Source organism: Nicotiana tabacum, chromosome 1 (genome assembly GCF_000715075.1).
Source record: "Nicotiana tabacum cultivar K326 chromosome 1, ASM71507v2, whole genome shotgun sequence".
Classification (NCBI taxonomy): Eukaryota; Viridiplantae; Streptophyta; class Magnoliopsida; order Solanales; family Solanaceae; genus Nicotiana; species Nicotiana tabacum.
Window position 1 is genome coordinate 90,977,098 of NC_134080.1, and position 14,235 is coordinate 90,991,332.

A 14,235-nucleotide genomic window follows, 5' to 3' on the forward strand; every position below is an offset into this window, starting at 1 on the left:
TTGACTTAAGTCATAATTCTATCCGGTTAATTGTAACAAGAGTATGCTATAATTGCGATTTGAAGAAATAACTAATTGTAACGTTGAGAATGTAAATAGTTTGATTAAGGAAACCAAGGTTGTGTCCTCTTCAATGAAGTGTAATGCTATCGGTGTTAATATGATATATTTCTAATGGAAGGTTCTTTAGATATGCAAATGATTTCTAAATGACTACCCAATATTTTTCAATAGTTGGGTAGTATTTCCTCTTTATGATTTTTCTAAATATAAAAGAGGTGAAATTAAGAACAATCAATATATGCCAAATAAAATCCATTTATTCCTAAGAGATTCTATTAAACAAGGTTTAAAGCCTTGAGTCTTTGATATTTACTACTACCAAATTCTAACTCACTTTTCCAAGTAATGAAAGAATTTAATGGCACTTGTTAATGTTTGCAACCACCAACAATAAATGAAGAATGAGAAATAAATATATATCAACCAACCATTATACATATATTCAATGTTAAACACCCATTTAGGGTCCACAACCTTAGTATTCAAAGTTAGCTACACATGCTAAAATACAAAAGGATGAGAATATTTAATACCATAAAGCTTACAAAGTGCAAGATTCTTACTTCAAAAGCTTCCAAAAGCGAGGAATATTAAAGACTTGGATTGTAGCTCAAAAACCAGACAAGATGCCCCCACAAAACCCCAATAAATCTATTTATAGTGTCAAAACTCGGGACCAAAATCGGACAAAAATACCCTTCCAGGTCAACTATGCGACCCCATATCTGTCACATAACTGACACGCGGTCCGCATTCTTGTCATGGCCATCGCATCTTCAAACCCTAGTTTCCAGGCCTTCATTGCATTCAAGTTCTGCGGTCCGCATTGTAGATATGCGATGGAATTTCTCATCGCATTTTCCACCTTCAGCAGCTTTCACAACGAGTTTGCGGTCCATTATGCGACCCGCAAACCTATTATGCGATCGCATACTGGACCACATTTCTTGCATTGGACTTTGGCCAACAAACTATTGGGGTTTACGATTCCTTTGAGCATTATGCGGTCCGCATGTTAGATTTGCGGTCCGCATTTCCACATTTACATCCACGATCGCATTTTGCTCTTTTCTTGTCCTTTTGTGGCTTTTTGATTTCAATTCCATGCTCTTAGGTCCTTAAACCTCATACACTGCAAAAGCACTAAAATTACATAAGTATAAAAGATAATTGCATTTAAAACAAGCTAAAATCTAAGCAATTTGTATTAAATGTGCCAACATTCTCTGGCACATCAACACCCCCAACTTAAACTCTTGCTTGTCCTCAAGCAACTAAAACGACACTATCCTATTATAGACTCCATCTAAACGATATGAAATGATAGTGACCGTGGACAGTGTTAGTTGTCAGTACTACAAGCATGCACTTTTATTTTTTTACCCTTCCTGAACCATCATTATATACAAAGAAACTAATCAACTTGTGAAACTTTGAGCCTCGACCAATTTTACAAAATGTTACCCTCAGCTGAGTGCACTTGCATTTGACTTAAAAAGCTCAACTTCTGTCCAACCACACAATTCATGTGCCCTCACTAGAAAGAAATTCCCAAACTCACAATATTTACAATTACAACAAAAGGGATGAATTCACAGATACACTCACTCTCAAAAAGAGTTTCAAGTGTTACAACATACCATACCATAGGCTTTCCCTTATTTTATTTCATCACTTTATTCTAAGAACATTCGGTTGGAGATCATAATGACTTTTTAAGCTTGTAATGTAGATTTAGGAAAGGGTTGGATAAGCATTTGTATAAAAGTGACTACACCCTTCTTGAACACTACTCACATTTTTCTTTCTTGTTGCTCTTTGTTTCTTTTCAAACCACATAGCCCTCCTTAACTCCTAATTTCCCACATTGAAACGCCTTCCATACCTCTATTTTTCTTCAAGACTCCATATTTATATATATACATACATCTCTTTTTTTCTTTCTACTTTTCTTTTTGGAGCTTGAATAGTTTCCTATCCCGAGGTATACTTTCCCACACTCACAGTACAACCTTGCCAATTTGCGGCTTGACACCACACCCCCAACTTGGGCTTTTAGCCTCATTCTCAATATTCAAGGAGGGACATATTCAAAAGAAGGAATTATTTTACAAAAGGGAAAAGGGTTGTAGCGAGGTGGCCAAAGAAAAGGTTAAAGGCTCAAATAGGGTAACTAGTGATAATATCTATACAATGGGTAGCTTGAAAGGCTAACTGGTTTTCCAAAATCACAAAGAATGCGTAAATTCATTTCTCCAACCAAATGTAATTATCATCAGCATCGAAAAACCAACTGGGAAAGTTCTAGATGGTAGAAGTAAACACCAGAATTATTTATATGAAGATTCACACACATGGCACATGAACTGTTTAGTTCAACATAGTTTTAGCCCTCGAGTCAACACTTGGCAACTCGAAGCTTCCATCATATTTACATGTATAACTCTAGGTAAGATAGAGTCAAAGAGCGAGCCTCAAGTTCACACATTTGATATTATATTTTCTTTATATATTAATGGAAGGGTATAGGCTATTTACAGGAACACATGCTTGAAACTAGACAATTACACCAAACCGGTCAAAATATTTTATTCTACCACCCTGGTTCTACTATTACACCCTTAGAAAAGAACCCGACGAAGAAAAACCAGGGGGAATTCATTGCTAATTAATAAATATAAACATATAACTATCTACTTGTTTTAGTTTTTTTTTTATATACAAAGATAACCTATGTACTAAAACCACAGAAAACAAATATATATAGAATCACAACAGAAGTATATATAGAAGTTTTCTTATATAACCCAAAAACATGTACAATAGTTTGATTCACAAAAAATTGTACGAGGCTATCCCACCCCCAACTAAAAAGCATGCATTGTCCCCAATGCATAAGAATGTAAAAGAGAGTTTAGGGGCTCCCTAAGGCACACTAAACGCTATGGGAGTCGGAAGCTCGCTGAATGATGGTGGGGTTACCCTCTGATGCTGAAGCTGGGACTGATGAGATCTCGGCCTGAGGAGTGACCTCCATTGATGGAGAAGGGATCTCTTGCTGGCCCGACACTGGAGCTGGGGCCTGTGAGCTGCTAGCCTCACCCACTGATGGCTAAGTAGTCGATGGATTTGCTGGGGTGACCATGTCTGCTAGCGAATGTGCTATTGCCATCTGAATTGCTGCTTGTTCTTCATCCTCAACTGTAGAGACAACAACCTGCTTACCCTTCTCCATAGGGACCTCATCCTCCTTGGACCATGACTCCTCATCAGTATCTCCCTCATCTGCCTCCCCACCTTCGAACTCTGTAGAGTGTCCAGAATCCTCCTCAGAAGGAATGTCAATATGTGCAGGGGGAGCTGGAGGTTGGGAAGCCCCGACAGTTGGAGGTGTAGGGTCTATCATCAATGTGGAGAAGTCAAGATCCAATCTAGCCACTGCTGTGTATGCTCCCTGCTCACCCTCATTGGGCATGAATAAGGATAGATCGAACTCCAGAGTCTGCATTTGTGGAGCTCAGTCTTCATCGTGGTAACATCATCACGGAGCTTAGGCAAGTCACCAATCTCACCCCTCTCCATCTTCTCAACCCGCACCTCAAGTTGCTTCAAGCAATCCCCATAAGATGTCTGTTGTTGTTGGAGGGTCGTTACTAAGGACTGGATAGGAGTCAATGCCTGCTTGATGAGGGTGGGGAGGTTCTTCAGAAGCCGGTCTACCTTAGCATTGTCATGCTGAGCTAAGAGGCCAAGCCTCGAAACTGCTGGCAGCATGGCAGAAGGCTGAGCAATGGTGGACTGAAAGGTGGGCTGTGAAGTGGAAGTGGATGCAACAGTAGCTTGAGGAGAGGAGACACATGAGTCTGGGAATCTGAGGGCTCAACATCAGCAGGAATCTGAGTCTGAACCTCTAGGGGAGCAACAATAACCGCATCATTAATGCGCGTGATATCAATATCCTTTAGCGCCTTCCCTGTCTTGTTAGTGTGTGGCTTGGTAGAGACTTTCACAGCCTTATAGGGGGCTGTGATCAAGCATGGGAATGGAAGTGATATGGCTGTCTGTTTTGCCCGGATCCCTATCTCTTGGAAGATAAAATTACCCACATCAATTTTGATTCCTGCCATAATGCATGCAATGAGAAAAGCTTTCTCAATGCTTAAGTTAGTCTCATTTCTGGATGGTATCAATCGAGAGGTGACAAAGCTAAGCCAGAATATGCCCTCTCGTGTGAGATCCTCCTTGAGTATTTTGTGCAAAGGGCTAATCCAAGCAGGGGTCCCCTTGGCTATCACTAAAGCTATCCAACTACGCTCATTATCCTAGTTTGCCCATTTGGCAGCATAATCAACTGTGCTCGGGCTCCAGTCAGGGAAGTAGACTTCATTGATGGTCTCACTGCAGAACACTTGCTTCCCCCGAACCAATATAGTATCACAGAAAACCCTGTTGCGCTTGTGGTGAGCAGTCCTGGAGGCTCCATAAGAGGCATAAAACTCACGGACAAGTGTTTCATTGTAGTCATCAGGCAGCTCAGTGAGGCACTCCCATTTTCTAGCTTTGATGTTCTCCAATATGTGGGGGTACTGCTCCAGTATCCCATTCAGACTTAATTGCTTTTCGTCTAGGATTTTACGTTTTGTTAGCCCTTCTCTATATATCTCCCTGGACCCTTTGACCCCAAACATGAGCTGGAAGTTATCTCCTCTTTTCCTTCTTGCCTCAGCTTGTAAGTCAACGGAGGGCAAGGTCTCCTCCTCATCAGACTAGGAGGGAAGTATAGCAGTAGGTTCCGGTCGTGAACGTTTTGCTTATTGTGCTTGATGACTGGTGGAGGCCCTCTTTTGGGCAGAGGCTGTATGTTTCTTGGGAGCCATATCTACACCGAAATGAATTGTGAGAAACATGGTAGGCAACAATTAAAAATAAGACAGAAAAATGCAAAAAAGGTTCAAGTATGCGACAGGTTATGCGGTCGCATAACCACTATGCGGGCCGCAAACATGTCGCAAACTTTCTGCCTCTTGAAATGATCTAGGTATGCGGTGGGTTATGCGATCGCATATCCATTATGTAGTTCGCATAACCATCATATACTTAAATGCTTGGAAAACATAAACACATTATGCGATCGCAAAGTCCACCGCAAGGATGGATCATCGATCGCAAAATGGCCGCAAACAACATGCTACAAAAGCATTGAAACTGTCTCAGTATGCGGTGACTTTGCGGTCCGCATATCAATTATGCAATCGCAAAGTTGCTGCATTTGATCATCTTCTTCAGCCACCTAGGGTTCGTTTTTGTGGCAAAAATGCGGACCACAAATCGACTATGCGGTTCGCAGAAGTCATCGTTCTCAACGTTTGAACTTAACCCTCAACAATAGCGGACCTAGTTTCACTACCCAACACTCCAAACATATTACCTATCCAAGAACCCCATCGCATTATGAATAGATACCCACATACAAAGAGGAAAAATGAACAAAACTAAATGAAACAAAAATAGGAAAACACGATACAATTTAAACAAAGCGGGAAAGGAAGAACATACTAGTGATGAATGAACGAGCACACTTGGGAGATGAATTCTCAGGTGTTTTCTTATTTTCTTGGATTCAACTAGCCGTTTTTCCCTTCTCTTTTTTTTTTCTTTTTTTTCGTTTTGTTACGTTTTCTTTCTGATAATAAATAAATAATTTCTTTTATTTTGTTTTGAAAGTGTGTGAATGCTGAGGATATGCGAGGGTACTTACCTGGGAGGTTTGCGATGGGTAAGTCACCGCATAATATTATGCGACCTCATAAGTGTTATGCGGTGGTTTCAACTTGAATTTCTTGAGGGACAAAATGCGGTGCACTATGCGATCGCATAACTGAAATGCAGTTCGCAAAGTGCACCTCTGTGCCTCATTTTTAACACCAAATTTGCCAAACAAACTGTTTGGGTCTACGACCACAATGCGGTTCGCATAGTTAAAATGTGACCGCATATGTGTAGCAAACTTCCCATGGTGATTTTTCTTCCCTTTCACACGCAATTTTACCCAGTGTTATGACCTTTTGAATTCCCTGCACTCTAACACACACTTTAAATTGCTCAATTAAATCTATCTAACAAAAATTAAAATTTAAAGGACAAAAAGGGTGTTACCACACATGGGTTGCCTCCCATGAAGCGCTTGATTTAACATCACGGCACAACGAAGCTGGCGTTTCTTTGGGTTCACTCATTGGTCGGGCACGGACCATCTTTGAGAGCCAACTACTCCACCAAGTGTTTTTCTCCATCTGTACCCAAATAGTGCTTGACTCGCTGGCCATTTACTTTGAAGGTTCAAAGCCCATCCTTCGATTCTAATTCCACAGCTCCAAAAGGAGAGACATTGACCACTTTGAACGGACCGAACCATTTTGATTTGAGCTTGCCTGGAAACAATTTGAGCCTTGAGTTGAAGAGCAAAACCAAGTCACCCGACTTGAACTCCCTTTTCAAGATTTTTTTGTCGTGGACAAACTTCATCCTTTCTTTATACATAGCTACACTTTCATATGCATGGAAATGGAATTCCTCCTTTTCATTGAGTTGTGTTAACCTCAAATTTGCAACTTCAGCCCAGTCCAAGTTTAACCTCTTTAAAGCCCACATGGCTTTGCTCTCCAATTCCACGGGTAGATGACAAGCCTTTCCGAAGATTAACCGATAAGTAGAAGTTCCAATAGGAGTTTTGTATGCCGTGCGGTATGCCCACAATGTGTCATCTAGCTTCCTTGACCAATCTTTGCATTAACAATCTATTTGCTAGAATGTTCTTTATCTCCTGGTTGGAAACTTCAACTTGGCCATTTGATTGGGGATGATAAGGTGTGGCCACTTTATGCTTGATGCCATATTTTCTAGTAGCCCCGTGAATTCCCTGTTATAGAATTGAGACCTACCATCACTAAGAATGGCTCTAAGAGTGCCAAACCGCATGAATATGTTTTTCTTTAAGAATGTGGTCACACTCCTTGCCTCGTTGTTTGGTAAAGAAACTACTTCAACCCATTTGGACACATAGTCCACAACCACCAAGATATATTTCATACCACAAGAGCTTACAAAGGGACCCATAAAATCAATTCCCCACACGTCGAAGATTTCTATCTCCATCACAAAGTGCATTGGCATTTCATGCCTCTTGGAGATTGATCCTTGCCTTTGGCATCGGTCACAAGCCTTGACCATTTGATTGGCATCATGATAAATATACGGCCAATAATAACCACATTCAAGCACCTTAACCTCCGTTCAATTTCCCCCATAGTGACCCCCAACCGGTGAGTATTGGCATGCCTTTAGAATTGGCATAATCTCTTCTTCTGGAACACACCTTTTGATGATGTTGTCATCACAAACACGGAACAAGAATGGTTCTTCCCAATAGTATTGCCGACAATCTCTCAAAAACTTCTTCTTTCTATAGGATTACAATCCATCCGGAATAAGGTCACTAACCAAGTAGTTAGCAATATCGGCATACCAAGGAGAAAAAGTGCTAGATAGTGCCAATATGTGTTCATCCGGGAAAGCATCGTTGATTTCAAGATCTCCCTTTGGTCTCCCTGCCTCTTCAAGCCTTGATAAATGATCCGCCACTTGATTTTCCGTCCCCTTTCTATATTTGAATTCGAAGTCAAACTCTTGCAACAACAGGACCCACCGAATCAATCTAGGCTTTGCATCCTTCTTTGCCATAAGATAGCGAAGAGCAGCATGATCTGTGTACACTATCACCTTGGATCCCAACAAGTAAGCCCGAAATTTCTCAAAGGCATAGACAATGGCAAGAAGTTCTTGTTCAGTCACCGTATAATTTATTTGCGCTCCATTGAGTGTCTTGCTTGCATAATAGATCGGGTGAAGAACCTTATTGTGACATTGGCCCAGCACTGCTCTAATAGCTACACCACTGGCGTCACACATGAGTTCAAATGGAAGAGACCAATCGGGTGTGACAATAATAGGTGCCGTGGTGAGCTTTTGCTTCAATTCCTCAAAGGCATTGAGGCATTTCTCGTCAAACATAAATTTTGCATCTTTCTCAAGGAGTTTGCATATAGGATTTGCAATCTTGGAAAAATCCTTGATGAAACGCCTATAAAATTCGACATGCCCCAAGAAACTTCGGACACCTTTAACTGAAGTAGGTGGAGGAAGATTGGAAATGATCTCAATCTTTGCCCGGTAAACCTCTATGCCATGTTGTGAAATTTTATGCCCCAATACAATTCCTTCATCTACCATGAAATGGCATTTCTCCCAGTTGAGTACAAGGTTGGTCTCCTCACATCTCTTAAGAACTTGTCTAAGGTTGTTGAGACAATGCTCAAAAGAGTCACCTACCACCGAAAAGTCATCCATGAAAACCTCCAGAAAATCCTCCACCATGTCGGAGAAGATGGACATCATGCATCTTTAAAAGGTAGATGGAGCGTTGCACAAAACAAACAACATCCGGCTAAAGGCAAAAGTTCTATAAGGGCAAGTGAATGTTGTCTTCTCTTGGTCCTCCAATGCTATATTGATTTGGTTGTAACCGGAATACCCATCAAGAAAGCAATAGAATGACCTTCCCACTAGCCGATCAAGCATTTGATCAATAAAAGGCATAGGGAAATGGTCTTTGCACGTGGCACTATTGAGCTTCCGGTAATCCATACACACCCTCCATCTGGTCACCGTTCTTGTTGGGATGAGCTCATTTTTATCACTTTCAATCACGGTCATGCCTCCTTTTTTCGGCACACATTGCAGCGGGCACACCCAAGAACTATCGACAATGGGGTAGACTACCCCGACATCCAACCACTTGATGATTTCTTTCTTTACCATATCTTGCATGGACGGGTTCAACCGACGTTGATGTTCCATACTTGGTTTCGTCTCACTCAGTTGGATCTTGTGTTCGCAAATTCCGGCGGGAATCCCTCGAATGTCCGCAATTGTGCATCCAATAGCTTGCCTATGCTCCTTCAAGACTTCAAACAATTGTTCTACCTGCACATCATTCAACAAAGAAAAAATGATTACCGGTAAAGTATCATTTGAGCCAAGAAATTTATACCTCAAGTGTGGTGGAAGTGGTTTGAGCTCTAGTTATCGTGGCTCAATAATAGAAGGCTTTGCGGGAGGAGTGGCTCTATTCTCCAAGTCGAGAGAGAGCTTCGCCGGAGCATAAGTGTAGGACCCAAGCCCCTCCAATGCATTGACTGATTCCATATTTCCTTCCATATCTTCACCATCAAAGTTCACCAAAATAGCCGCCAACGCCTCACCGAGGCATTGTTCTTCCATCCTCATTTCAACCGTATCTTCCACTTCATTAACAACATCAATCACCGAGATGCTTTCATATTCATGTGGTAGTTTCATACCATTGCTTGCTTGGAATGTGACCTCTTCATCATTCACACTAAATTTGATCTCATTCCATTCTGAATCCATTAGTGCTCTTACTGTGGCTAGGAATGGTCTCCCCAAAATGATAGGGATCTCTTTTTCAACTGCACAATCAAGGATTATGAAATCAGCAGGTAAATGAAACTTTCCCACTTTAACAAGCACATCATTAACAATTCCCACTGGTCTCTTTATGGAACGATCGGCCATTTGCAATCTCATACTTGTGGGCCTTGGCATACCTAACCCTGCTTTCTTGTAAATGGCAAGAGGCATTAAGTTGATGCTAGCCCCATTATCGCAAAGGGCTCTTGCAAAATCATGTGCCGCAATAGTACAAGGAATGGTGAAAGCTCCCGAGTCTTCTTTCTTTTGAACGGTGGATGTTGCAATGATGTAACTAACCCGATGAGTCACATTCACCACTTCATTCTTGGTGGTTCTCTTCTTGGTAATCAAGTCTTTCAAATATTTAGCATAACCCCGCATCTCTTGAAATGCTTCCACAAATGGAATATTCACTGATAATTGCTTGAGAATGTCATAGAAGTTTTCGAGTTTGCTATCATCAACCTTCCTAGCAAGTCTTTGAGGGCATGAGGGAGGAGGTCTAGGAATAGTTGGTAGAGTTTTTGGTGTCTCTTTTACCTTTTCCTTTACCTCTTCACGGTTTTCTTCTTGCACTTTCAATTCTTCCGGAACCTTTTCAACTTCAACAACACTTGGCTCTTCAACCTCAACCTCTTGTTTGGACTCTTAAACTTCAAGCACTTGTTCACTCCCTCCTTGTAGTACCTTCCCACTCCGAGTAGTAATTTCCATGACATGAGAAGTTGGACCACCCCCACTACCCTTTGGGTTCGCAATTGTGGCACTTGGAAGTGTCCCTTTTTTCTTTGAATTTTGCTCCCTAGAGAGGTCTCTCATTTGCATCTCCAATTTTTGAATGGATGCGGTATAAGAGCCAATAAGCTCGGTCATATTCCTCATAGAAGTGTCGGACTTCTCTTGATTTTGGAATACCCATTCAAGCATGCTTTCCAACTTGGAATCACTTGAGGAACCTTGATTTGAATATTGACCCTTTGGAGGAACATATGGGTTTGAACTCCAATTTGAGAAGTTGTTGTTGTTATTCCAATTTCCTTGATTTGAGCCACCTTGGTCATTTCGCCACTGTTGGTTGCCTTGCCCTTGCGGGTGAGGCCTCCATTGATTTTGTTGTCCTTGACCTTGGTATTGTTGCCTTTGATAACCTCCTTGAGAATTGTTGACATAGTTTGCCTCCTCAAAGTCTTTATTTGATATGGGTTGCACATCCTCCATCACATCTACCTTCTTCGTTTGGCTTTCGGTGAATATCTTTGTCAACACAGTGACATTTGTGGCAAGCCCTGCAATCACTTGATCTCTCTCTTGATTTTCCTTGATCATGGTGGTCAAGGAAGGAGAACCATATGCAATTCCACTTGTGGTATCTTTTGAGTGCCATGCTTGATTATGTTTTGCCATTTTGTCAAGTATTTGTGTGACTCTTGCGAATGATTTGTCCATGAAAGATCCATCAGCTGCATTCTTGGCTATAGATTGGTTCATAGGATCCAAACCCATGTAGAATTTTTCCAACAAGATAGAATCCGGAAAACCATGGTTGGGAGACCTCACCAAATATAACTTGAATCGATCCCATGCCTCATGTAGATGTTCTCTTGGTACTTGCTTGAAAAAGAAAATTTTATCTAGGAGCTCAGATTTCATGCTTTGCGGGAACCATTTAGCTAAAAATTCTCAGACAAGTTCAGGCCAAGAATGAATGGAGTTTGGTGGCATATTCTGAAGCCATTTCCTTGCGTCCACAGCCAGTGAGTATTTAAACACCCTCAGCCTTAGGGCATCATCAGAGACATTGTTCTACTTATGCATCGCACACACAACCAAGAAGTTTCTAAGATATTGTGTCGGATCATTATTAGTGGAATTCTTGAAAAACCCCTTCGCTTTAGGCAAAAGGATTAAACCATGGTCCACCTTGAAAGTTGCAGCACCAACAATCAAAGGTACAATAGCATTTGTATCCTCGATGTACTCATCTATGTCCGCAAAAGGATTTTCCTCCATTTGTTCCTCTATTTCTTCTTCATATTCGGCCATGTTTTCCTATCAACACCAAGCAAAACAAGCAAAGTGTGATGGAATAGAATAAGACGTAAAGTAAAGCACACTAATTAGTAATTTCAAAACTGTATTCCCCGGCAATGGCGCCAAAATTTGATACGCTCAAATTACACTTTAATTAAATAGTGTAAAGCGGTCGGTGTCAAATATAATAACCCAACAAGCTTGGGGTTGAATCCCACAGGGAATAGGCGTGAAAAGGTTACTTGAGTAGTGTGTCACTTGACTTAAGTCATAATTCTATACGGTTTATTGTAACAACAGTATGATATAATTGCGATTTGAAGAAATAACTAATTGTAATGTTGAGAATGTAAATAGTTTGATTAAGGAAACCAAGGTTCTGTCCCATTCAATGAAGTGTAATGCTATCGGTGTTAATATGATATATTTCTAATGGAAGGTTCTTTAGATATGCAAATGATTTCTAAATGACTACCCAATATTTTCCGATAGTTGGGTAGTATTTCCTCTTTATGATTTTTCCAAATATAAAAGAGTTGCAATTAAGAACAATCAATATATGCCAAATAAAACCCACTTATTCCTAAGCGATTGTATTAAACAAGTTTTAAAGCCTTGAGTCTTTGATATTTACTTCTACCAAATTCTATCTCACTTTTCCAAGTAAAGAAAGAATTTAATGGCACTTGTTAATGTCTGCAACCACCAACCATAAATGAAGAATGAGAAATAAATATATATCAACCAACCATTATACATATATTCAATGTTAAACACCCATTAACATAACACCCATTTAGGGTCCACAACCGTAGTATTTAAAGTTAGCTACACATGCTAAAATACAAAAGGATGAGAATATTTAATGCCATAAAGCTTACAAAGTGCAAGATTCTTCCTTCAAAAGCTTCAAAAAGAGAGGAATATTAAAGACTTGAATTGTAGCTCAAAAGCCAGACAAGATGCCCCCACAAAACCCCAATAAATCTATTTATAGTGTGTCAAAACTCGAGACCAAAATCGGATAAAATTCCCTTCCATGTCAATTACGCGACCACATATCTGTCGCATAACAGACATGCGGTCCGCATTCTTGTCATAGCCATCATATCTTCAAACCCTAGTTTCTAGGCCTTCATCACATTCAAGTTCTGCGGTCCGCAATGTAGATATGCAGTCCATTCTGCAGTCCATTTGCAGTCCATTATGCGGCCTGCAAACCTATTATGCGATCGCATACTGGACATCATTTCTTGCATTGGACTTTGGCCAACAAATTGTTGGGGTTTGCGATTACTTTGAGCATTATGCGGTCCGCATTTCCACATCCACGATCGTATTTTGATCTTTTCTTGTCCTTTTGTGGATTTTTGGTTTCATTTCCATGCTTAGGTCCTTAAAACTCATACACTGCAAAAACACTAAAATTACATAAGTATAAAAGATAATTGTATTTAAAACAAGCTAAAATCTAAGCAATTTGTATTAAATGAGCCAAAATTCTCTGGCACATCAGAGGTCTTACAGGTTTTTCACGCCTGTTGAGGTCTTACAAATTATTTCACGCCTGTTGAGGTCTTACAGTTTTTTGTTGTTATCTAAAATGGACCTGGCTAGACCGAGTTTGCCTGCTCGGGGTCTTACGGCCTCCGGTTTTTTAGTGAATGGCGATTTACGACAGTCTCCGAGTCATTGACTTTGCATAGGCTCGAAGGCCGTTACTCGCGAGCTCAGAATTGCCTCGTTGAGGCCTTATGAGCATGGAGTTCTGACCCTGAGTTCATGTGGGTATCAAATTGTTGACGTTAAGTCTCTGAGTATTTCGGGATGCACTCGATGGAGGGATCCTTTCTGCGAACATGCTGAATTTTCTTCGGAGTGCGAGATGCTTTTGGCGAAAGATATTCTTTGATTGCTTGGAGTAAGTACATGTGGTTTTGTTGCCATGAGCTCGGCCTGCGCAGATACGATTCTTTTGACCGTTTGGCTCGGTACATTGTTTCCTATTTGAACTTAGTCTGTCGTTCCCTGACTCTTTCGAACGGACGACTTCTAAAAGGGGGGTGCCCTCCAGTGTTTGGGGTTGATTGCAGAAGAAGCCTTGCAAGCTTGTCGGATCCTCCTTAGGCGGCGCGTCGACCCGCTAAGAGCCTTGCCGGCGAAACCCTCTTTGGGACAAAAGCTCGGCCGAGGGGAAAGAGTGCAACGGGTGCCATTAAGGCCTTGGGATCTTTGGGTTGGGTTAACACTTCCGAATACCCTGGCCGGGTGTCTGCATATGGGTTAGTGTAAAATAACGAAGGAGGGAGGTGGTCTTACCTTATCGCGGGGTGCGCATGCGATGTTCCGAGGCCCGATGTGTCCCTATTGTTTTGGAGCAAGGACTCTGTATAGCCCTCCGCTGTGTTTAATCGGGCTTGGCCGAGGATATGGTTTGATTACCCTTTGACTATTTCGAGAGTGGAGATATTGGTGCCGGTGCTACGTTACATGACGCGAACACTTCCCTTGCTGCGTGTTGCTCGCTATTGACGGTTTTAATTCCGTCCCTTGCTGGGGATTTCATCCTTTGGCGAAGAGGGGACGACA